This window comes from Lissotriton vulgaris, unplaced genomic scaffold (genome assembly GCF_964263255.1).
Source record: "Lissotriton vulgaris unplaced genomic scaffold, aLisVul1.2 SCAFFOLD_858, whole genome shotgun sequence".
Lineage (NCBI taxonomy): Eukaryota > Metazoa > Chordata > Amphibia > Caudata > Salamandridae > Lissotriton > Lissotriton vulgaris.
This window is the reverse complement of record NW_028243697.1, coordinates 764,960-787,297: the sequence shown is the minus strand read 5'-3', so window position 1 is coordinate 787,297 and position 22,338 is coordinate 764,960. Positions and strand designations below refer to the sequence as shown.

Sequence of the window (22,338 nt, the reverse complement as noted above, 5' to 3'; positions counted from 1 at the left end):
AGGGCTTGTAAAGCGTCATCAACGATATGTAATATCGCAGTTTCAGTGCTGTGTCCTGTTCTGAAACCTGATTGGCAGTCATCTAGTAGTGAGAACTTAGCGATGTGTTGACTCAGTTGGCCTTGCACACATTTCTCAATAAGTTTGGCCAGTAAAGGGATGTTAGTCACTGGTCGATAGTTATTCGGGTCTGTTGCATCAGCTGTCGGTTTTTTGATAATGGGAACTACCTGTCCCGTTTTTAGGCAGTCAGGAAGGGTCCCTTGCGCTAGTGAGGCATTTATTATCTCAGTCCAGATTGGAACTAGAGTGTGGCTGATTTCTCTTACACATTTTGCCGGTAGCGGGTCTTGGTAGTGGTTGTTAGGTCTAAGTTTCGCTAGCGTTTTAGCGATCTTATCCTGGTTGTAAAGTTCAAATGTGTCCCAACTTGCCTTATTTTTTGTGAGAAGATCTTCTGTTGTCGCATTCGTCTCCTTTTTAGATGAGGGACGGGTCGTGAGGTTAGCCGCTGATTTTGTGAGCTCAGCTTCTAGCAGTTTAGTTTTGTCCGTGAAAAATGAGGAGAATTTCTCACAACTTATGGGATTTTTTGGGTTCTCTTGGGCCGTTTTAGTTAGTTTATTTGACTGTTGTTTTAGGATCTCGAAGAGTTTTCGAGGTCTGTTTGTGGCATTGTCCAGTTCAGCCCTTATAAATTCTTTTTTGGCGTTGGTTATCTTTAAGTTATATTGTTTTCTTGTTTTTCTGAGGTCCTTCAGTTCGGGGGAGGAGGGATGTTGTCTCCATTTCCTTTCAGCCATTCTCAGTTTACGCCTGTCCTCGTTCAAAGCCTCATTAAACCAAGGATTTTGGGGTTTTTCCGAGACTCTTTTCAGTTTTTGAGGCAAGGTGTCATTGACTATATTACCGATTGAGGTTATGTAGTGATCAGTCAGCTCATTTACATTCTGCCAGTTGTTACGAGGCTTCAGGTCATTCTCACATCTTTCAACCAATAGTTCAATATTGGCTTCTTTTGTATCTCGTATCAGTTTTTTGACCTTGCGCGGTTGCATTTTCCTGCCCTTTTTCATTGTAGGTATCAAGAAAGTTATAGCGTGATGATCAGACCAGTCACACGGGTCTATAGCGGTAATTGAGATTTCTTTGTTTCTTGAAATTATCCAGTCTAAAGTCGCTCCTTGTGAGTGAGTGGGTTGGGTGCATATTTGAGTGAGGTTTAGCTCCTTGAGGAAGTCTTTGATCGATTTAACCATTTTGTCATTGCCGTCGTCCCAGTGGAGGTTAAAGTCACCTAGGAATATGTTGTTAGCATCTGGGTTAGAGTTAGCAGTTATGATCTCCATGAGATGCTCTGTGAACTTTGCGTTATCTCCAGGTGGGTGGTAGAACGCATGTAGGTTGTAGTTTTGATTATTTGGTGATCTTATGTTAAGACCAAGGTATTCACAAGATTCTATAAGGTCGGATTGGAATTGGTTGACCTCTATCTCTATGCGGTGGATGCTAGCTTAGGGAGAGTCACATAGTACAAGGAGTGATGCTTAGAATCAATATGTGAATACACCTCAGCCACGGGCAATCACTCTGGCTGCTTTCAAGTCCATTGTTTTTAGCCTGTCTTTGGTATTACAGACAAAGTTCATTATCACTGTACTAGTGAACGAGGCGCTTTATTACACTTTCATATCGCCTAACAAATGTACCTAACATTATATACATATCTGCATGGATGGCATAACAAAGTACAAATGCACTCCACAGTTCAGAAGACCAGTATTCCAACTATCAGGAAACAGCGATGTTTGATGTTTGTTACACATTGATGATTCCTGTCTTGTGATTTTATGGCAATTTAATTTAATAATTCTGCATCTCTTGGCACAAAATTATGTGGTGGGATAGTTTAAGAAAAAATGAGAGGCTATTCGACAATGATAGAGGAAATATAGTAATACAACCCCCTCCACATCTTCCTGAGACTCATATGCTACTCAGCTATCAACTCCCTACACAGCAAAATAACAACCACCTTCCCAGGCTCAAGGGATCACATCCTCTGTACCAATTTTATAAACCCTAATGGAAGGTGAGGACAATACAAATCCACCGTATTATATGTGCTTGTAGGTGGGTTAATACTGACCCTATTTCGATATGCCCCATACCTTTCAACAGAATAAATTGGTGAGCAGAAAGACCGGTAAGGACACAGACATCACTTAGACTGATGAAAACAATGAAGTTGCCAAGGTACACAAAATCCAAACTAGAAGTAGATTGGCTAATAGGAAGTTGCTTAATTGAAGCAAGAGAAGGTAGCACAATGAGTCAAATAAAAACTTAAGAGGTTGTATGTAGCAGAGAGAAAATAAAGGCGATGGCAAAAGAAGAAGAACAAATACTAGTATATCACCTAACACCCTGGATCTAAAGAAAGAATCCCTGTTGCCAACATAAAAATGTGTAATTGAATAATAGACAACATCAGTTATTTTAACAGGTTGTCAGGTCGATAATCCTCTTCCTCATTTTGGCAGAATTAAGTCCTTACTACATTAGTGGTGGTAAATCTGCCACATTTCCTCATACAAGAGGCTATTTCTGGTTTGGGGAGTGGAGGCAATTAGGGTCAAATTCCAGCTATGATGGGATTTACTGCTTCCAAATGTGTGCACCAAAAACTTACCCCTGAAGTAGCTCTACATGACATCATCATATGTAGTCTTACTAACTTATTTTTAGTATATTTCCCAGCATGCTAAGAACAATGTATTACCTTTATCCTCAGAATCCGCCCCACTTTCCATGGCAATGTGCACGCTGTACGTCGTATGGCTCTTCACTTCCATATATGGTAAAGTGAACTCTGAACCTTGGTGGATTACTGGTGGAATCAAAGAGGTCTCCATCAGTGAGACGACAACCAATGAGGATACTCTTATATAGGACGGTCCGACTGCTGGAGGTGGAGATGCAAAGTCTACCGCTATTGGGTGGATTCTCCTTTACCTCCTTGCTCTAAATAGAGCTGAAATCTGAACAGAAATGAAAAGAAAAGAAAGGAAGGGTGAACTGAGCATTATAACTATTGTAATTAAAATGTGATTAGGATAGCCAAAGTTAAACTATACAATAGGGCATAACTAATTAACTAAAGGGGAACTAAACAAAGAACACTATATCAAATAAAAATTAGGTGGCGTGTGATTCACTTGCGTGCTGTCATGTGGTCTAGCCGACATCTCGTCCATCCAGCATTTCTTCTGCTCAGGTATTGAGGTTACTGCTCTCTCCCTGTGATGGGGCCTTGTCTTTGGCGGGTTCGCTCTCCAGCTCATGGATGGCCGCTACCAGCGGGTGGAGTGACTGTTCCTCTCCCTCCTCGCCCCCGTCGTGTCCCCGCCTGTCTCACTCTCTCTCTCGGTGTGTTCCTCCACAGCAAGGGAATGAAACCTAGATCCCGCTTGAGTGTCGCATTATGGAGAGTCAGGGTCCTGTTGCCTCCTTAGGGTCCTCTTCTGCGAGGGGTACGGTGTCGTCTGTGTCTTCCTCGTTCCCCGTAGTCTGCGTCTCTTCTGGGACTGCACCCTCTCCCAGAGGTTTCCTGCGGCTGAACCCTCCATTGTCTTGTTTTGCTCTCCCTCCTCTCGTCTCCTGGGCGATGGACGGGTGTATGAAAAAGTGAGTCTTTTCCTTGTATATTACTTTAAGCTTAGCTGGGAAGAGGAGCATATATTGAATCTTTAGTTCTCTGAGATTAGCCTTTACCGTGTCAAATGAACGTCTCGTCTTCTGCACCTCCTGGCTATAATCAGGAAAGATCATTATTTGTGAGTTTTCGACCCTTATCTCGCCCAGTTTTCTGGCTTCTCTCAGAATTAGGTCCCTGTCGGCAAAGTTGAGGAACCTCGCGATAATCGGTCGTGGCCGGCACCCCACCAGAGGCTTGGCCAGAAGTGCCCTGTGCGCCCTCTCAATGATGAAGCAGTTGGAGAATGTCGCCTGAGGCAATGTTTCGGTCATCCAGGAGCGCAGGAACTTCGCCATATTGGTCCCTTCAATTCCTCCCCTAAATCCCACAAAACGGAGGTGACTCTCGCAGTGAGGTTTCGGAACTCCTGTTGTAGCAAGTTGACCTCCACTCCTACTTCTCCTATCTTCACCTCCAGGGCTGCTCTAGAGGCCTGGATATCTTCCCTAGACGCCTGTATCGCGCTCATCAGGAGGGCCGTGTCCGAGCTCGCCCCAGCTCCTTCCATACCTCCGATTTGTGGTGCCACCGCAAATGTATCGATTGGGCCGTGTTTCGGGGCCTTCGGGACTGTATCCTTCTTCCCCATGTCGGTGTGGCTCCTCTGCTGCAGGGGGGCGAGGACAGGGTCCACGGGCCTTGCAACGGTCCGACGACCACTCCGGCCCTCCACCGCGTCATCTCGCTGCCGGCCTGCCCGGTGACACTAAGTCGGATGCTGTCCGCTGGTAGGTACGGGCCTGGGTGGCAAGGATTGTAGGCCTCAGCGGGCTCCCCCCGGGTGGTTACGCGCGGCGCTGAGACTAGGCTGCGATGGCCGGCGTGGCCGTATCGCGGTCAGCGCCACCCGGTGCAGGGAAGGCGTGCTATGTATGCACAATCGTTTCACAGCCCCTCCTGGGCGGGTCAGCAATTCCCAGCTATCCAGATGGCAGTGCGGCCCACCCTCGGTCTCCTCCGGGCCCAGCGCCGGCTCCGCAGTGGCCTAATTCCACAGGGCCTGTCCCCAGCTCCGCAGGCCCCCTGTGGCAGCAGACTGCGTATGCGGGAGCGCCCTCACTGCGCGGCCTTTTCGCTCCTCATCCTCTTCCACGCCCAGGACGTTATTAGGCCTAGCCGCCACCCGTGTGCTACCGCTGCTTGAGGTCGTGCTTCTCCATGGGTCGCCTTCCACTCGCACTGTCTATCGGCTGCGGGGTATAGCTGAAGGGCCTCTTCTCAGCACCCCCCCGGCTTCAGATCACCCCCGGCGTCAGAGGCAAGAGTCGTCCTGTGTCCCCTCTCAGCCCACTGGCGTCTACCGACCGCCTTATCCTCTAGGCCAGTGCGTGTTGCAGGGCGGGGGAGGGGGGGGAGTCCTGCTCGCGTCGCCTCCGGTCCGCTGCTTCTCGGACCCTGCACCCGACCCGGCTCCCCAGCCAGTCACCTGGGCTAACTCACTGTTACGCCAGATTCTGGCCCTGCGGGACCGTCTCCTCTGTCTCCTCCGAGCAGTCTCCCATCCCGGCCTCCGGGTCCCTCTTCATTTTGCTACGGGCGCCGCCATTTTGAGTCCAGCTCTGGACGTCTTGGCTATTCCGGCGGTTTCTCTCCCCTTTACCGGCCTTCAGGAGGTGTCAGGTGCGGCCGCTTGGGTCCAGAGTCTCTCCGCTTCCGTGCGTGGGGGTTTTCAGAGCAACTGGATTGATTAAAGCGTGCCGGATGATTTCGGCTAGCCGGAGCTGTTGCTGGCCACCAATTGAATTGGATTTTTAATTACTATTAAAAATAGATGTTTCAATATTTGATTAGCTTGTCCCATTCGCGATATACAGTATTGTGATCTACACTCATGTTTTCTACAAAAGAGAGCCAGGTCTGCATCAGTAAAAATAGCTTTTTGGGCCTTGTCACTGTAGAGACCTGGTAATATTAATTTTCTACATGTCCCACCTTTACATACCATGCACCTTGACTTGTAGGGTACAAGGCTAACATAGGGGTGATGTATTAATATTTAACAAGGAGGTTTTCCCCTATCAAAAAGGGTCATTTTGACAGGCCAGGTTGCAGGTTTAAAATAGCAGCAACCAGGATACAATGGAAGTCCTGATTCCATGTCTGCACTGCCACTGAAGTGGAGGGCACAATAGGTGCTGCAGTCCACTAGTGGCATTGACAAAACAAAAGGCATGTGCCTTAACCATTGCAAAAAGAATTTAACAAATAGCTGGTTTATGGATGAAAAGAAATTGGATGTTACAAACAAATATCGTTATCTGGGAGTAACCATAGATCACAGGGGCAGCTTTATACCGCAAAGAGAGGAAATAAAAAAGAGAGGCCTAATGACAGCTGTATCTTTAAGAAATTTGAAAAACAAGATTGCTGGGCCAAATCTCTCCCCACTAATAAAGCTGATCCAAGCCAAACTGATCCCATCCATTACTTATGGAAGTGAAGCAATGAGAAGAAGGGACGCGAAACAGTAAACAGAACAATAACAAGAGCAATGCGCATGATTCTTGGCCTTCCGCGGTACACCTCACCTGCGCAAATCCGACTTGAATTTGGGTTGGTAAAAGAAGAGCTGGCACGCACGGGAGTTTACCTCAAAAGTTGGTACAAAATCAGTAGGGGAGAGGCAAATACCCTTAACTCACTACTCTGGAAAGAACTTCAAAGTAAAGATAATAGCCCAGCAAGGCTTTTTCTGGAGGACGCAATAAAGCAACTGGGGGCGCGACAACTGTGGGATCTACAAGGGAACTGGCAGGCTTTAAAAAAGCAGTAAACAACGTTGTCAGGAAAGAATCTCTCCTGCAGGACAAAGCCTCACTGACGGAGCGAGCACATGGCTGGCTAACTGTACACACCTACAACAAACTTGTACCACAAACGTATCTTTTGACCAGCTTCACCAAAAAACACAAAAGAGTTATTCCTAAAATACCGGCTAGGAGTATTGCCCTCCACAGACCATATGGCCCCTTGTCTGCGTCCTCCAAAACAAGCAAAATGCCGCCTGTGCGAGAATGACGAGGAAAACATCATACACCTCATTACTATCTGCAAGGAACTGCAAATAGAGCGCAGGAACCTGCTGAAACCACTATTCAACAAAAAAGGGATCAGGTCCTGTAGGCAAGCAGTTCTGGCTTGCTTTTCAGGTGATGAAGTCTAAATGGCTTCTCGACTGGTAAAATATATCAAAGCTGTAGAAGCCAGAATAAACATAAAGAAAGATCAAATGGACAAAGAAACCGTATTTTCCACAATCTTGTAGCTAAAAACACACGGTCCACACAGATGCACAGTTGACTTACTGGTATAAATATGGACAGAGCTCCAAAAGGCACGTGCATATGGGGAGAAAGAATGTCATGCCTCCTGAAATGGAATGTGGACTGCAACGCATTTGAAAAAGGAAAGGGGGACAGTTTAACCACAAGAAACCACCCCGAGGGATCGCAGCAATGCCTTATCGACGGACAATCATACATCCCTAAGAAATACTTTCTATTTGTCTTTTAAACTCTAATTCTCAGCACTGTTTAAGCGAAGTTATTGTCTTTTTAACTGTTTTTTTTAAACTCATAAAAAGAACTAACACCTAGGCGCCTACAGATATCTTCTTTTTTAACAGTTTTTATCACTGCTGGTTTTTTGTAATGGTTTTTATTAACTGTACAATAAATATTACTTACTACTCACCCTGTATATTCTGTAGTGTTTAGGGTAGGAATATTGCCATAGTCAGGCTAGTCTATAGTTTGCTCCTGAGAGTAATTTCACTCCTTTTTTCCACCCATACAAGGCTAATCACAGGCTGGGAGAAGTTAGAGAGCTGATGCCAAGTAGCCTCCAGGAACTTCACGCATAGAAAAGGTAACTTTCTTAAAAATTACTTGACCTTACTATTTATTAAAAATCCAGCTGCTAAATTGAATTGGATTTTTAATAACTATTAAAAATAGATGTTTCAATATTTTTTTAGCGTGTCCCATTCTCAACATACAGTATTGTGATCTACACTCATGTTTTCTACAAAAGAGAGTCAGGTCTGCAACAGTGAAAATAGCTTTTTGGGCCTTGTCACTGTAGAGACCTGGTAATATTAATTTTCTACATGTCCCACCTTTAAATACCATGCGCCTTGACTTGTAGGGTACAAGGCTAACATAGGGGTGATGTATTAATATTTAACAAGGAGGTTTTTCCCTATCAAAAAGGGTCATTTTGACAGGTCCGGTTGCAGGTTTAAAACAGCAGCAGCCAGGATACAATGGAAGTCCTGAATCCATATTTGCACTGAAGTGGAGGGCACAATAGGTGCTGCAGTCGACTAGTAGCATTTAACCTCCAAGCCACCATAGGTACACCTTGTGCCCTATACTAAGGATTTATAGATCAGTTAAACATACCAAATAGGAATATGCCCATTTGACCATGATTAAAGGGGGAGCACAGACATTTTACTACTGGTTAGCAGAGACAAACTGCATAGAGTTCTAAAGCCAGCAAAAATATAGGTTCCATCAAAGGCGAAAAACCCAGGGTCACCATGCATAAAATGCAGATTTCCTACATTCAGCCAAGTTCAAATTATTAGGCCACATCCCACTGACTGGGAACTCAAGTAACCCTGGTCCAGTTTCACCCTTTGTTGCGCCTAATCATTAAGGTAGAGTTTAGGATCTATGGCACAGTGAGCTCGGACTCACATCTGGCATTCCTCTCTAGCTTAGGGAGAGTCGCATAGTACAAGGAGTGATGCTTAGAATCAATATGTGAATAAACCTCAGCCAAGGGCAATCACTCTGGCTGCTTTCAAGTCCATTGTTTTTAGCTTGTCTTTGGTATTACAGACAAAGTTCATTATCACGGCACTAGTGAACGAGGCGCTTTATTACACTTTCATATCGCCTAACAAATGTACCTAACATTCTATACATATCTGCATGGATGGCATAACAAAGTACAAATGCACTCCACAGTTCAGAAGACCAGTATTCCAACTATCAGGAAACAGCTATGTGTAATGTTTGTTACAAATTGATGATTCCTGTCTTGTGATTTTATGGCAATTTAATAATTCTGCATCTCTTGGCACAAAATTATGTGGTGGGATAGTTTAAGAAAGAATGAGAGGCTATTCGACAATGATAGAGGAAATATAGTAATACAACCCCCTCCTCATCTTCCTGAGACTCATGTGCTACTCAGCTATCAACTCCCTACACAGCAAAAAAACAACCACCTTCCCAGGCTCAAGGGATCACATCCTCTGTACCAATTTTATAAACCCTAATGGAAGGCGAGGACAATACAAATCCACCGTATTATATGTGCTTGTAGGTGGGTTAATACTGACCCTATTTCGATATGCCCCATATCTTTCAACAGAATAAATTGGTGAGCAGAAAGACCGGTAAGGACACAGACATCACTTAGACTGATGAAAACAATGAAGTTGCCAGGGTACACAAAATCCAAACAAGAAGTAGATTGGCCAATAGGAAGTTGCTTAATTTCAGCAAAAGAAGGTAGCACAATGAGTCAAATAAAAAATGAAGAGGTTGCATGTAGCAGAGAGAGAAAATAAAGGCGATGGCAAAATAAGAAGAACAAATACTAGTAAATCACCTAACCCCCTGGATCTAAAGAAAGAATCCCTGTTGCCAACATAAAAATGTGTAAGTGGTCTGCGGTGTGCCCACCTAGTGTTCGATCCCTCCATCTGTTCCAAATGTGATTAGAGCTCTATTCAACTAATCTTACCCATCGGGATGCTACCACCACTGGGAGGGGGGGAGGTAGGTTGGCAGTTTTAAGGGAGGGGGGCTTTCTTATAATTTGTGGTTCTGACGTTCCTTCACTGTGCTGAGATGGCTTTATGTTGGCATGGTGGCAGGACAGATCAGGCCTCATGGGTCCTCTGCTCAGAGACATTCCACGTTCTATGGACCTTACACTCTTCTGTATGCCTGCTCGGAGATTTCCCAAACCGTGCTCTGTGGATCCTGCTATGGCCCGACCGCCACCGGCTTTACCTTCCCCCCAGGAGCCCTGGCCTATACAGTCTGAATTCCTACTTTGCTCCCTGCATGGTTCATTTCAAGGCTATCCTCCTGCACACCTATACGGAGCTCGAGCGGTTGTGGACAAAGCATTTGACAAGATCGAGGAAGACCGACTTGTATGCAGGCGCACACATAGTTAGAAGGTGATTATACACGTGGTGGGTGGCCGCCTTTTGGAGGATATAACTTGGAGCTCGCCCACGAAGCTTAACTTAATGAAGAAGAATCTTGGGCTGTGACGTCTTAGTTCCAGTAGAGCATTTAGACACTTTTGTGGTGCAAGGTGTGAAGGACCTCGTGAGCCTGTACTAATCAGTTGCTCTACAGATTAATGTATTAACCCTGTCCTGAGGAGGCCTAAGAAGATGATAGGCTGAAACGTGGTCACGTTGACAACACTATAGAATTGTAGTGATGCTTTAAAATTATAGGGTGTCACACTGAAAAAATTGATCAGTTGACTAACTTTGAAGTGTGTCACCTGGACTACCTCTTAGTGGTCTGTCCAGAATTGTATGGAAGACACTAGTAAAGACTTATTTGTAGGGTTATCTTGTTATATATATATATATGTTGTTTATGTTTATGTACAGGATGGTGTAATATATGTCCTTTTTTGTGTATTTTATTGATTAGTTGCTTTTGTCCATGTAGGAGATAACTTTGTCTGATATATTCATTGTGAATAACAAATGCGGTGAGGGTAAATTAAATGTACTCTACCGAATAACTGTTTTGTATTTATTCCTTTATACCATTCGTTTTTGCTTATAATTACGTTCTATCTCCAGGTATTTAAGGGTCATTTGGGTATACCCCTGTTGCTTTTGACTAGCGCTACAGACACAAGCAAACCCCAAATTAACCTGTACTCAACCCTCTGGTATCTTGGCACAAAAGCAGTAAGGCTTAACTAAGAGGCAAAATGTAAATTATTTATACTGTAATAAAGGGGAAAGACAACACAAGAAAAATCCAACACTAATTCAGATCAATAGAGTAAAATGTAATACATTTTTTAGATCAAAAAACAGAAATCCAATCCATAAAATGTACGATATGCAATTTTAAAGGTTTATGTAAAAATAGTGCCAAGATGGACAAAGCAGCAACTGTTGTTATCTAGTTGCACTGGATTAAGGCAAAGTCACAAGTTCAGGCTGACTGCGATGGAGCACAGGTGGACTACAGGAAACAACTTAGGCCCGCTGAACAAAGTACATTAAATTCTGGTTTGTAGAGTGTTGAGAGATCCTGCGTTGAGGATTTGTTGCATAGCGGCGGTTTCAAGGAAGCTGCGGGTCATCGATGGGGAGTTCTGCGTCATTGTCGAGGATGCTGTTGACGAGAGGCTTGTGATGCAAAGTCCTGCATCAAAGATGCGTTGCGCACCGGTGTTTCTGAAGAAGCTGCAGGGCTGTGATGCGAGGTGCTGATTCATTCTTGACAATGGGGTCAACGAGGGGCTTGTGATGTGAAGACCTGAGTCAAGGATGCATCACGCAGCAGCGGTTTTTATAACACTGCGGGCTGCGATGTGAGGTCGAGTAACCGGGATGCATCATGCCACTGTGGTTCTGAAACTGAGCTGGGAGGATATGCGTCACACTGCGTCAGTTCTGCCCACAGGACCACAGCTGGGTTGGAAGAGCATTTTTAGGACCACTTCCAAGGCTGGGATAGTACTTCTTGGGGGGTAGGTCTCACAGCAGACTGAGTCCAGATGTTGGGTTCAAGGTGGTTGGAGACTCCTCTGTGCCTGAGGCTCTGATCAGGAGGCCAGCCAACTTGCCCTTGGAGTCACTCTGGTGGTCCTGGGTTCAAGATGCAGGTCTAGTCCTTTTCACTGCCGTAGCAGGGCAACAGAATAGCAGTCTTTCTGAGTCTTCCACAGATCCAGGGGTGTATTGAAGAGCAGGGTCTGAGTGTCCATTATTTATAGCTGGTGCTCACTTTGGAGTAGGAGAAGGTTCTGGAAATGTCCACACAGAGAGATGCTTGGATTTCCTGTCTCCCTGCCCTGGAGCCTGCTGGTCTGGGGTCCCAAAAGACTAATTTCAAACTTTTTGTGAGTGTGCTAAGGCAGAGCCATTGTGATGTGCAAGTGTGGGAGGTGATGGCTCTTCCTCTCATCAAGTCAGAGATGGTCCTTCAAGCCAAAACCTATTCCCCCTTTTTCTCGCTGTCTGGGAGCAATAAACAAAACCAACTGACAGCTACACCTAGGCATGTGACCCAGGATACAGCTTGCATGAACGCACAAAATAGTTAGAAAAAGAACGTGTCAACTTTCTAAGAGTGGCATTTTCAGAATTGTGACTTAAAATCCAAGTCTACTATTAAAGAGTGTTTCAAAATACAGTTCCTTGGATACCAAATTCAATATCCCTACCTGCTCCCAGTTAAAGGTTAGCACTTACTAAATGTAATAAGGTAACCCAACCTTAGCCCATGGAAGAGGTAGGCCTTGGAGTAGTGGGAAACTCATTTAAGAGTCTTTCACTACCAGGACATGTAAAAGTTAAATGTACATGTTCAACTTTTTAAATACCCGGAACCCTGCCATCTGGGCTGTTTAAGGCCTACAGTAGGGGTGACTAATATGTATTTAAAAGTAAGGTTTACGCTTGGCAAAATATGTATTTTGTTAGGTCGAAATGGCAGTTTAAACTGTACACACAGGCTGCAATGACAGGCCTGAGACATGTTGAAAGGGCTACTTAAGTTGGTGGCACAATCAATACTGCAAGCTCACTAGTAGTATTAATTTACAGGTCATGGGTACATGATCTACCTCTTTGCCAGGGACTTACAGGTAACTTAAATTGACCAATTGGGTGTAAGTCATTGTTATTATATTTAAATAAGAGAGCACCGGCAATTTAGCACTGGTTAGCCCTGGTGAAGTGTGCAGAGTCCTAAAGCTAGCAAAAACAGGAGGATGGAAGGCAAAAAGCTGGGGGGAAACCAGGCCAAGGATGTCAGATACAACACCTCGCAACAGACAGTGCACGCACTATCTGGTAGACTCAATCTATAAATGCTCTTGCAAAGTGCTTCTATGCTCACAGCCGCTAGATTGGTGTTATGTCCAGTGATGAGAAAAAGGGTCTTCAAAGACTACCTTTTCATAGTTGATGTTCTATGTTAGGCTGGTGTAGCTGCAGGTTAGTGTGTTCACACCATCCACAAGAGGGGAACCCCACTCAATAGAGAGAGGGGTGGGGGTACCTACTTACACTGTTCATGATTATTCTTCCTGTGTCTAAAACTCAATTGTTTTATCAAGAAGATCATCTCTTATCTCGTACCTTGGTTAGAAACAATTTAGCACATTTTCACCATACTCTCAGTGTTCAAGGCCACCATATTTGTGATTTAGTTTCACCATGAATGCACATTACGAATTATTTTAGACATAGCTACAATTCATGTTTATTTAATTTTACAACATCCAATGATTAGAGTAGATTCATGCATCTATCCACATCTGAACACCCCAAAAAAAGTGAAACAAAATTAGTGCTCAATATATACATGACAGACAGCTATAACTCCCAAAGTTCATCTATTCCTCCCCACACGTCCATTCCTATCACACTCCACAGGGTTTTCAAAGGCTATAAACTTGGCTAATGTGAGAGGCTTGATCCATCTAGGTTTTCACGCTGTTTTCAGATCCTAGATATAGCTGTAAATCGATATTATCTATGGGCAGGGCCACTGGAATTATGTGGCAATGGAGTACCGAATTATGCGGCAAGAAAAATACAAATTATGCTGATAATTTGCTAAATTCTATAGCAGCATTATTTCTGTATGTTAACTCACAATAATACTGACTGGCAACGATTGCACCTCATTAGTAAAGGTTTAACACCCAAAGAAGTCAACAATCAGTAATTGAAAGGTCACAAATGAACCTTTTACAAACAGTGTGGCAGTGTGGCGCTTTCTATTCCAATAACTTTTTATCACTTTGTGCTAGAAACTATGCGGCAGATCTACAAGAAAGTGCCACAGCGCGGCAGCGCAAGCCTTTTGGCTGTGCCACGCTGCGGCACCGCAAGCCTTTTGGCTGTGCCACGCTGCAGCACTTTCAGAGCACAGGAATGCGACATGTCTACAATGATATGTCGCATTCCTGTGCTCTCACCAGCGCTGGCGCAGAAACAGCTGCCATGAGTTGGGCAGGCACCCTTGCACCATGGTGTAAGGATGCCTTCGCCATGGGAAGATTGCTTTTTTGAAGGAAGGGGCCCCTTCCTGCACAAAAGCAATCACTGCTGGCATTTTCCTCTTTCAATACGTGCTGTAGAATGTTTACGATTTCTCGTAAATCTGGAAATGCATCAGTGGACTTGGTTGTTGCATGGGAACACCCACAGCAACACCCATGTCCCGCCCCTATCACGCAAAGTGCTGCGTGAACAGGGGCGATATATACAAGCACAGGTTAAGTCACGCAGGGTGACTTTACCTGTGCTTGTAAATATCCCTTAGCAGGCTGCGCCACCGGTGCGTCACGCAACGTGATGCACCGGCGGCGCATGGGTTTGTAAATATGCCCCTATGTTTTTTTTTGCAGATGGTGAGCTTTGTGGCACCTGCGTTGAATTCATAATTATGCGGCCAAAGAATTACATAATTGCTGTGACAGTCTACAGGCTCCTGTAAGGAAATGTCAGTCTACTCTACTAGATAAAACAGCACCTCTTGCAACTTGCCTCCCATTCATAAAGGCGCTCGCCCCTGCTGTGGGTGTGGTGGCATGCTACAAGCGAACGTGCAAGCCCGGGCCGAGCCGGCGTCGAATTCTGCCGCTTGTAGCATCACGCCCGGCCAGATAAGTGATCCGCAGCGAGCCTGAAGAATGCAGCCTTCTCTTGGCTCGCACTTCCGGCCCCCCAAACACAAGTTTTTTTCCGAGTGACGAAGCTGCAACATCATGTGTGCCCTGCAGCAAATCTTCAAACCACAGCTTCTCTTCCTTTTTTGTGCTCTTTCACATACACTGCCTGTGCTGCTGCAGGTAACGGCACGCGCCGGCCAGGCTTGACTGATTGAAGATCCTTGGAGTTTCACTTCGAAGCGAGGAACGCTTTGCTTTCCTTACAAGGGCCTTCAGCAGTGGATCCGATTTGGGTAATCTCTCTGCGGAGCCCAGGGGTCGGGCCAGAGGCACTGACATCTACTCCACTTCCTTCGAGCAACTGGTAAGATAAAAAGTCGACATTTTCCAAATTTGCAGTTCCCAAGTCAGTGAGAGGGATGGGAGGGTATCTTGTACAGAAGCTGTGTGAGTGATGTAATGGGGGCTATTGGACGAGGTACAGTAAACTGCACTACTACCCCCTCCCCCCCTCCAGCACACTACTTGAGTGCAAACACTTACAGAGGCAAGAAAGCTGGAAAGATTTTCATGCAGTCCCATGGCCAAACTGTGTTCATTGTTTGCAAATGTGTGGATTCCTCCCAACAACAACCAATGTGAGTGTTCCTAAACGCCACGTTTGACACACTGCGTGCCGCTGCAGTGTTGCCAATGCAAGGTTTTACCACAAAGCTTTCACTTCACAATTCTTAGTTGTACATCCCAATACATTTATGATAGTACCTGCACTGTTCTTACATTTTATGTCTAATAGATGGTTGTGAGTCAGGAAAATGTATTTTATTTTGTTATTTGTAGCATTATATAGTGAGCACTGGGCCCTGAGGGTATGAGAGTGCTTTGCTTGTAACAAGGTCATGCATAAGGACAGTTTGCAAGATGCTCCAACACTAGATTAACAATCAAGTAGGGTAAAGTGCAGTAAAAAGTTGGGCGCGTATATACGAAAAGTAACAAATAATAGAGCAAAATATAGAATATACAAACACAGAACTAGACCATGTTACAGATGCACAATTTGACGGCACAGTCCAGGACTAGGAGCCGGAGAATGCGAAGCCACAGTTGAGTTACATCAAGTGTCATGATTGAAAATGATGTTCGGAAAAAAAGACATCGAAGTTGAATTTTTCTCATCCATGTGTCCTTAATGAAATGCACAATCCCTGCAACGGGACCGGTGTCATAGTTTGGATGACACTGTATCAAACCAGACGCACAGGGCTGTGGTATCCAGTACCCACAGAAATTGTAAGGTGCAGTAAGACAAAAGCTCAGATCAATTTCCTGTTCTGGTTCTTAAAGTTTAAATTAGAAGGAAAAGACAAAACTGTCTCAACTTTGAAATCACCCCTGATCTTGTTGCTCACATGAGATCACTTTATAGTTTTTACCTATTTGGAGTTAGTTTTGGAGGCGCCTCGGGACGGAGTGTGTGCATTCTTGAGTTTGAATCTGCAACTCAATGGGCTTTTAGTAGAGATGGTCCCTAAGGTGACAGGTTCTTGCGCCAAATCCATCCGGGTCTGTTTACCTCCACCACCTGAAAGCTAAACAAAGCAGTATCTAAAGTAAAAAAAAATTGCAATACAGTGAAATGGTTCCCTTGAAAAGGATAATTGAAAATTGAAATGGACATTTCTATCAAATTCTCCAATGTTGAGCGGTTATGTATGAGTTGACTTGAAACAAGTAACACAGTTGGCAACTATGCATAAAAGTATATGTTTTTCAGATTTAAAAAATTGCTAGAGTTCATTCCCTGAAAGTTCCTAATCTCAAAATAATGCAGTCATATTTATCCTTAAGCTAACCACCTGAGTCCAGAGCATGATGACCCTTAGGGGTCATTCCTGATTTCATTTTGTCTATACTCTACCGTATTCTCTGTATTGTTTTCAAATTGTCCAGCTAGTCAATTCTAGGGGTGGCCGAAATTTGCGTAGTCGCGCTACGCAAAGCTCAGAGAAACGGTAAAAAATCTCCACAAGCACGCAAAAGTTCAGCAAACATGCGGAATTGCTTGTTCCCCCTGTTCGCGATGCTTTTTTCCTGTTCGCAAACACTGTTTGCGTGCTTGGGGGGAAATATCTCGCAAACACGCATTTTGAAAGCGCGAACAAGTAAAAAATTCAGTGGATCGTGGAATTTTTGGCAATTCTGCGTTCTCCGCGGAATGTGAAATTATCCAAATTACCCAAATTCCGCGAGCAGAACGGAATTTACCACCCAGGCCTAGTTAATTCAAACAATAATTGCGAAAATCACATTTTTATTGGAGGGAGTTTAAAATACAGAATTGAGTTACAATGACAAGACGAATAATCAGATATTGAGGTATGGTGTGTCTTTAAAGGCAAGTGATGCGCAAGGCAGATGATGAATAGTTGTCATCTTCTGGGCGTTCACGCCCACTCTGAGTGCAGTACTGCACCTAGCAACCAGGCAGAAATTAGCCAGTAGCTATGATCCTGAAGGTGGTCTTCACGGTGTGAGAGGATGGACTGCCATGGGTGGGGGTGGGGTGTCTGATGTTAGATGATTAAAACTAATGGAGAAAGCAATGTTAAGGTTGAGATTGTGCATCGTCTAGTTATAGTTACAAATTAGGGTGTTTCTTATTACCCTTTCACTGACTTTCTCTCTGTCGTACGATGCACTGGATGCTGGATAATAATGATGTCTGCTGACTTACGTGAAAAGGACGTGATGCATTGGCTAAATAGTACACCCTCCAAATGTAGGTGCTGGGTATGGTGTAAACGAACAAACAAACAAACGCTTCACGGTAGCTGTGCTGCGTGAAGCATTAGTAAATCTGCCCTGTAGTGTCAGAACAGTAGTAACAGTTACTCCACAAAAACCCTGTGGAGATCATGTCCACCTCAGCTGCCCTTCAGCCTTGTGGCTGACAGCACCTTATGTTTCTAGGGCTGCAAAGGATAGCCCAAGGATGGAGGGCGGAAGGGTGTGTGACGTTGCACGTTTGAGAAGTCTGGCGACTCGCAACTTTTAAAAAGTTTTTTATTAAACCTTCACGCAAAGTGTAAAGTATGCAATGCTTATTCTTTCTTAAGATAACAGGGGACCGCTCCTTCCTCAGAAAGTAAAATAACACCAGACAAACATGAAGGCCTCTCGTAAGCCACAACACCCTCTTTCCCCATGAATCTCTCTGTTCTCCTCAAACCACAGCAAATCCCGTCCGTTATGAAATAAAAGCTGTGCTTGTGGTTTGAGATCCTCTACTTCATGTCTACTCAGGGCCGGCTGTAGCACTGGCGGAGCCTGGCGCGACAATCATTTTTGGCGCCCCCCCCCATGACCGCCTCCTTGGATACTCTCACTTCCACCAGGCAAAGGTGCCCTCCATCTGTCCAGTCATACATTATTGCTAAACACAGTGCCCCCCCCCCCTCCACAGGTCAGCACCCAGTGCGGCCGCACCAGTCGCACTGCCCTAAAGCTGGCCCTGTGACTACTGCTCTATGTTATTTCATGCATTAACTGTCTCAATTCAGAGCTATTAAGGAAATAATGTGGATTGTTTTCACCTACCAATATATTTATTCCAGGACCAGCATGTTTACCTCTTTATTAGCTGGACGACAAAATCAGATCACATGCTCACACCTCACACCACACACCTCCCGCCTCCCACCACCACCACTTTATACACCCAGGGTAGCGGTCTGACCATAAAGCTGTTCTCACTTGTGTTTTATGCCTGTGAGATTCTTTTCTCTTACATCCTTATTATTTGTACACATTTTTTGCAACACAAAGGCGTCTGAATATAAGAAATCAAATAGCCAACTTTCCAATAACTGCTCACTACTTCCTTCTATTCTGGCATGGTATCTTTTTCCTTATTTTGATTAGTGCAAAATGGAGGCACCTTCGGCCAGCTAATGTAATATATACCCACGGGCTGTCATCAACACATCTTCAGTAAAATGTCGCCAGTTAACTGTTCCAAATTTGGACCCACTCAATGTGATGGCGTTTATCATCCAGAGTGCCATTACATGGTCAGCAGAAGGCACCTCTGAAAGCCCTGGTTCCAAGGGAGCAGCCAGACTCTGCCTGGTTTAGAAGTACATTCTGACGAACCCACAAAATAAAATGAGTGTCATTGCTGAAAAAGCCAAGTGTTCTACTAAATTGCCCAATTTGATCAGCAGTCATTGCTGCTCCCTTGCAGTTATAATCACCAGACCGTGTTCGTGGCTGTAGTTGGCATGTGGAGCAACCTTTCAAAATGGCCTCTCTTTTGACATTGTTGCCTTTTCTTCTTCACAATCCAGCCCTCGCTCCCCTGTGTAAGATGGCCCCAATGTGCACAGTCCTGTGGGGCTCAGCACTGAGTGCACACCCTGGGCTGGTTCATCGTGCCTCTGCCTTGCAGTCCCATAGTGCCAATATCGGCACACTGACCATCCCTCCCGCAGCAACATACATGCAGCATGAAATAAGCAGACAAGACAACTTTTTTTGTTGGGAAAAATTTGCTGCAGGTTTATTAGCATAACAATATGCCAACAAGGTGGGTTATCTTACAGGCGATCCAAAGGCAAGCCTCCCCTCGCGGCCTACCACCTGATGAGCCAAACTTGCACCGTGGCCTTAGCCAATCGGTGCTTAGCGGTTGTGGGGAGTGGGTAGCCACTCCCACTTCCGGTGAACCATCGGTCCACCCTTTTGCTCACACCCCCCCCTACGAGGGGCAGAGCGTTCAAGCGACCCCCGGTTGTACAGGTTTCCAACCGCCCATAGGATAACGGGGCGCCGTTGCACCCCAGGGTCCACCGCACAGACTTCCTGGGGATATTAGGCCTCAGCATCCTTTGTGCTCCTGAAGAGGGTACCCCTGAGTACTTTTTCGCCTCTGGATCGCCATGTAACTCTGCCAAAGCCCTGGGTGTGGCGACCGTCGCAGCCAGGGCCCCCCACCAAGGCCGGTATTCCTACTTACACCCTACTGTTTCTAGGGCCACTCCCATAACCAGCAAGAATCGTGCCATGATTATACTGGTGAATCCACCTGTGACCCTGATACCTACACCTAAGCGGTGTAGAACTGCACAATGTGTGCCCCATGTTTCGCTTCAGCTTTTTGGTGTATCCACTGGGGCCCATCCGTGTAACGCAAATGCTGTGTCGCGCGTTACAGCCCTGTAATGCCCTTGCCCGTCCCTTAAAGACACCTTCCAGCCTGATGCCCCCCTAGTCTAGCGAGGGGTTTCTAGGCCCAGACTCCACAGTCTGAGTTTCTAACCTTTATCTCCTCCACCTGCTCAGATAGAGAGGATGGCTATCCCTGTCCTGGCAAGGTCAGCAAAGGCGGATCCCCCTCCCTTTGGTGACTATCCTGCCAAGGGATATGTGACCTAAGAACTGGTGTCCTTGCATAGTAGCCGTGAGAAGAGGGGGGGTCAGGCATGACAATAACTTGCCCCGTCTCGCGCAGGTGAACACTGAACACTCCTTCTTCATCTTTATAGCCAAGATGTTCTGACCCCATGGTCCCCTCAGTGTCTTGCACCCCAACCCATGAACTATCTGGTAGCTTTAGCCAATGCCGGGAAAAAGGGTTGGAGTTGTTGTCTGTCCTGGACGGTCTCGAGGATCCATCTCTTGGTGCATGCCTGCCACCCACGATATTCTCACCATACTTGGGACAAGCCCCCTGCCTGGCTGCAGCTTAGAGACGCCCCTGCCGAACTCGCCTGCCTGAGCGAGCAGCCCATGTCGCCCTGTTTGGGCACTCGCTGGACCCACGGTGGCTATTGGCAAGCGCCTTACCCAAATGCCTATACCAGGTTGTGCAGCTTGGGACACCAATACTTTCCCAGCACGCACTTCGCTGCATGTATAAACTGCCTAAGATCTCCCCTCCTTAGAACCTGAATAACCACAAACTAAACTGTCTAAAGTTGCACGATTACCAGTGCACCTAGCCCAGGACCCTCCACTGCGTGTAAATCCCTGCAGTTCGAATTAGACTGTTGTTACCTGCCCACATCTGTACCTTATCAGTAAAACCCAGACAAACAATTGCAGGCCCTCCTGAAAAGCCACAAACCTGTCTGGCTGGAACGTGCTAACAAGTGTCAAAATACTCTGGGCACCAGAATTAAACCTAGCGTAAATCCAAAGGCAAAAGTCAACAGTGTCCTTGCCTTACTCCGTGCTTGTTGTAGTGTCCTCTCAGAAAGCCAGGCAGTATTACTTAGCTGCCACTCGAGGGACGGTGCAGCGCACCAGACACAACCACCCTGGCAAATTAAGGACCAGAGAACTTGTTACTGTAAATGGCAGAGGCGGTCCCTATCCGCCCCTCCGGAAGTCCAGACTTGACTCTCTCACCTAGCTGGGATAAACCTTTATAATTTGTCTTGTGTTTACCCCGCGACCAAGCATGTGAGGATAACTGTAAGGGCCCCCTGTGTGGCACAGGTGAAATTGCTATGACAAAAGGATATAAAATATTTACTGTGTAAGATGGCCCCAATGTGCACAGTCCTGCGGGGCTCAGCACTGAGTGCACACCCTGAGCTGGTTCATCGTGCCTCTGCCTTGCAGTCCCATTTCACTCACTCCTGTAGCCCACTTGCACGTCAGTCAGTGCGAATGGCCAATGCCAAGCATTCGACTGCTGTAAAGCTCACTCCTCTTGCAGCCGGCGGACACGTTGTGCTACTTCCCATTGAATGGAGGGGGATGGATGCTGGGGTAGCTGGTTAGCTGACAGATATTCAGAAGATGCCCCAGGGTAGACAACTCCCACCTAAATTGTTCTGCTACTTTGAAGCAACAAAGACCAATTGCTGATGTTGCAAGTGCTCCACCGCTTGCTTGGCCAGCCAGCCTTCAGTGCAGCAATTACATTCGAGCGCAGGAAGTGCAGTAGAAGGGTTTCACATGGCAGAGTGGGCAGAGGGCTAGCAGCACTGCCAAAACCTTGACCACGACCCACATTCTGAATTGTGTCTTGTCAGTTTTACAAGTAAAGAAACTGACAAGACACCGCTTTTCTACAAGAGCCAATTTTCCATAGAACATAATTTAAGTTTATTTCTAAACTAAAACATACAGGGATAGACTTATTACATTTCATAGTTACATTTTTTTGTATTGCTACTTTAAATTATTTATCAGAGCTGTTCTTTTCACTTAGAAAAAGCATTAATTTTTGAAGAGACTCGTGCACCACTGTTCCAATCTAGAATAATAATAATAATATAGTTCTAAGTCTCTGCACAGTCCCATGTGGGCCTAAAGTTATTGGGTCCTGGATGAATGCAGGACCATTTTAAAGAATATATTTCTATTCAATTCATACCATTGACGTAGAGGAAGAACAAATTATTGCAATACTCTTGAAGGAGGTACACCGGTACAGAGCATCATAAAATAGCAAATAGAATTGTCACAAAAATAATATCAGTGCTTTTCAACAGATAACAAAGAATTGGAAGGATACATCTAAACTATCATATTTAACTTGGTGGTATGCTGTTTGTCATAATGATAGTTTGGATACCACTTTAGTATATCCTATTTCCTTGCTAAGAAACGTCTACAACTATGGTCTCATGTCACACAGTTTTTAGATATTAGTG

The 22,338-nt window shown here is 45.4% G+C and overlaps 1 protein-coding gene across 2 annotated transcripts in view; it reads left to right on the top strand.

The window, feature by feature from the left end:
* The first annotated feature begins 14,640 nt into the window (after positions 1 to 14,640).
* The window catches only part of LOC147668249 (uncharacterized), a 77,219-nt gene continuing 69,521 nt past the window's right edge, over positions 14,641 to 22,338 (top strand). Inside the window, exon 1 of one of the 2 annotated variants that reach the window (XM_086948671.1) lies at positions 14,641 to 15,035. The gene's annotated coding sequence lies outside the window, so the exon portion shown is untranslated. The remainder of the gene's footprint in view (positions 15,036 to 22,338) is intronic. The other variant, XM_086948670.1, reaches the window with a different exon arrangement.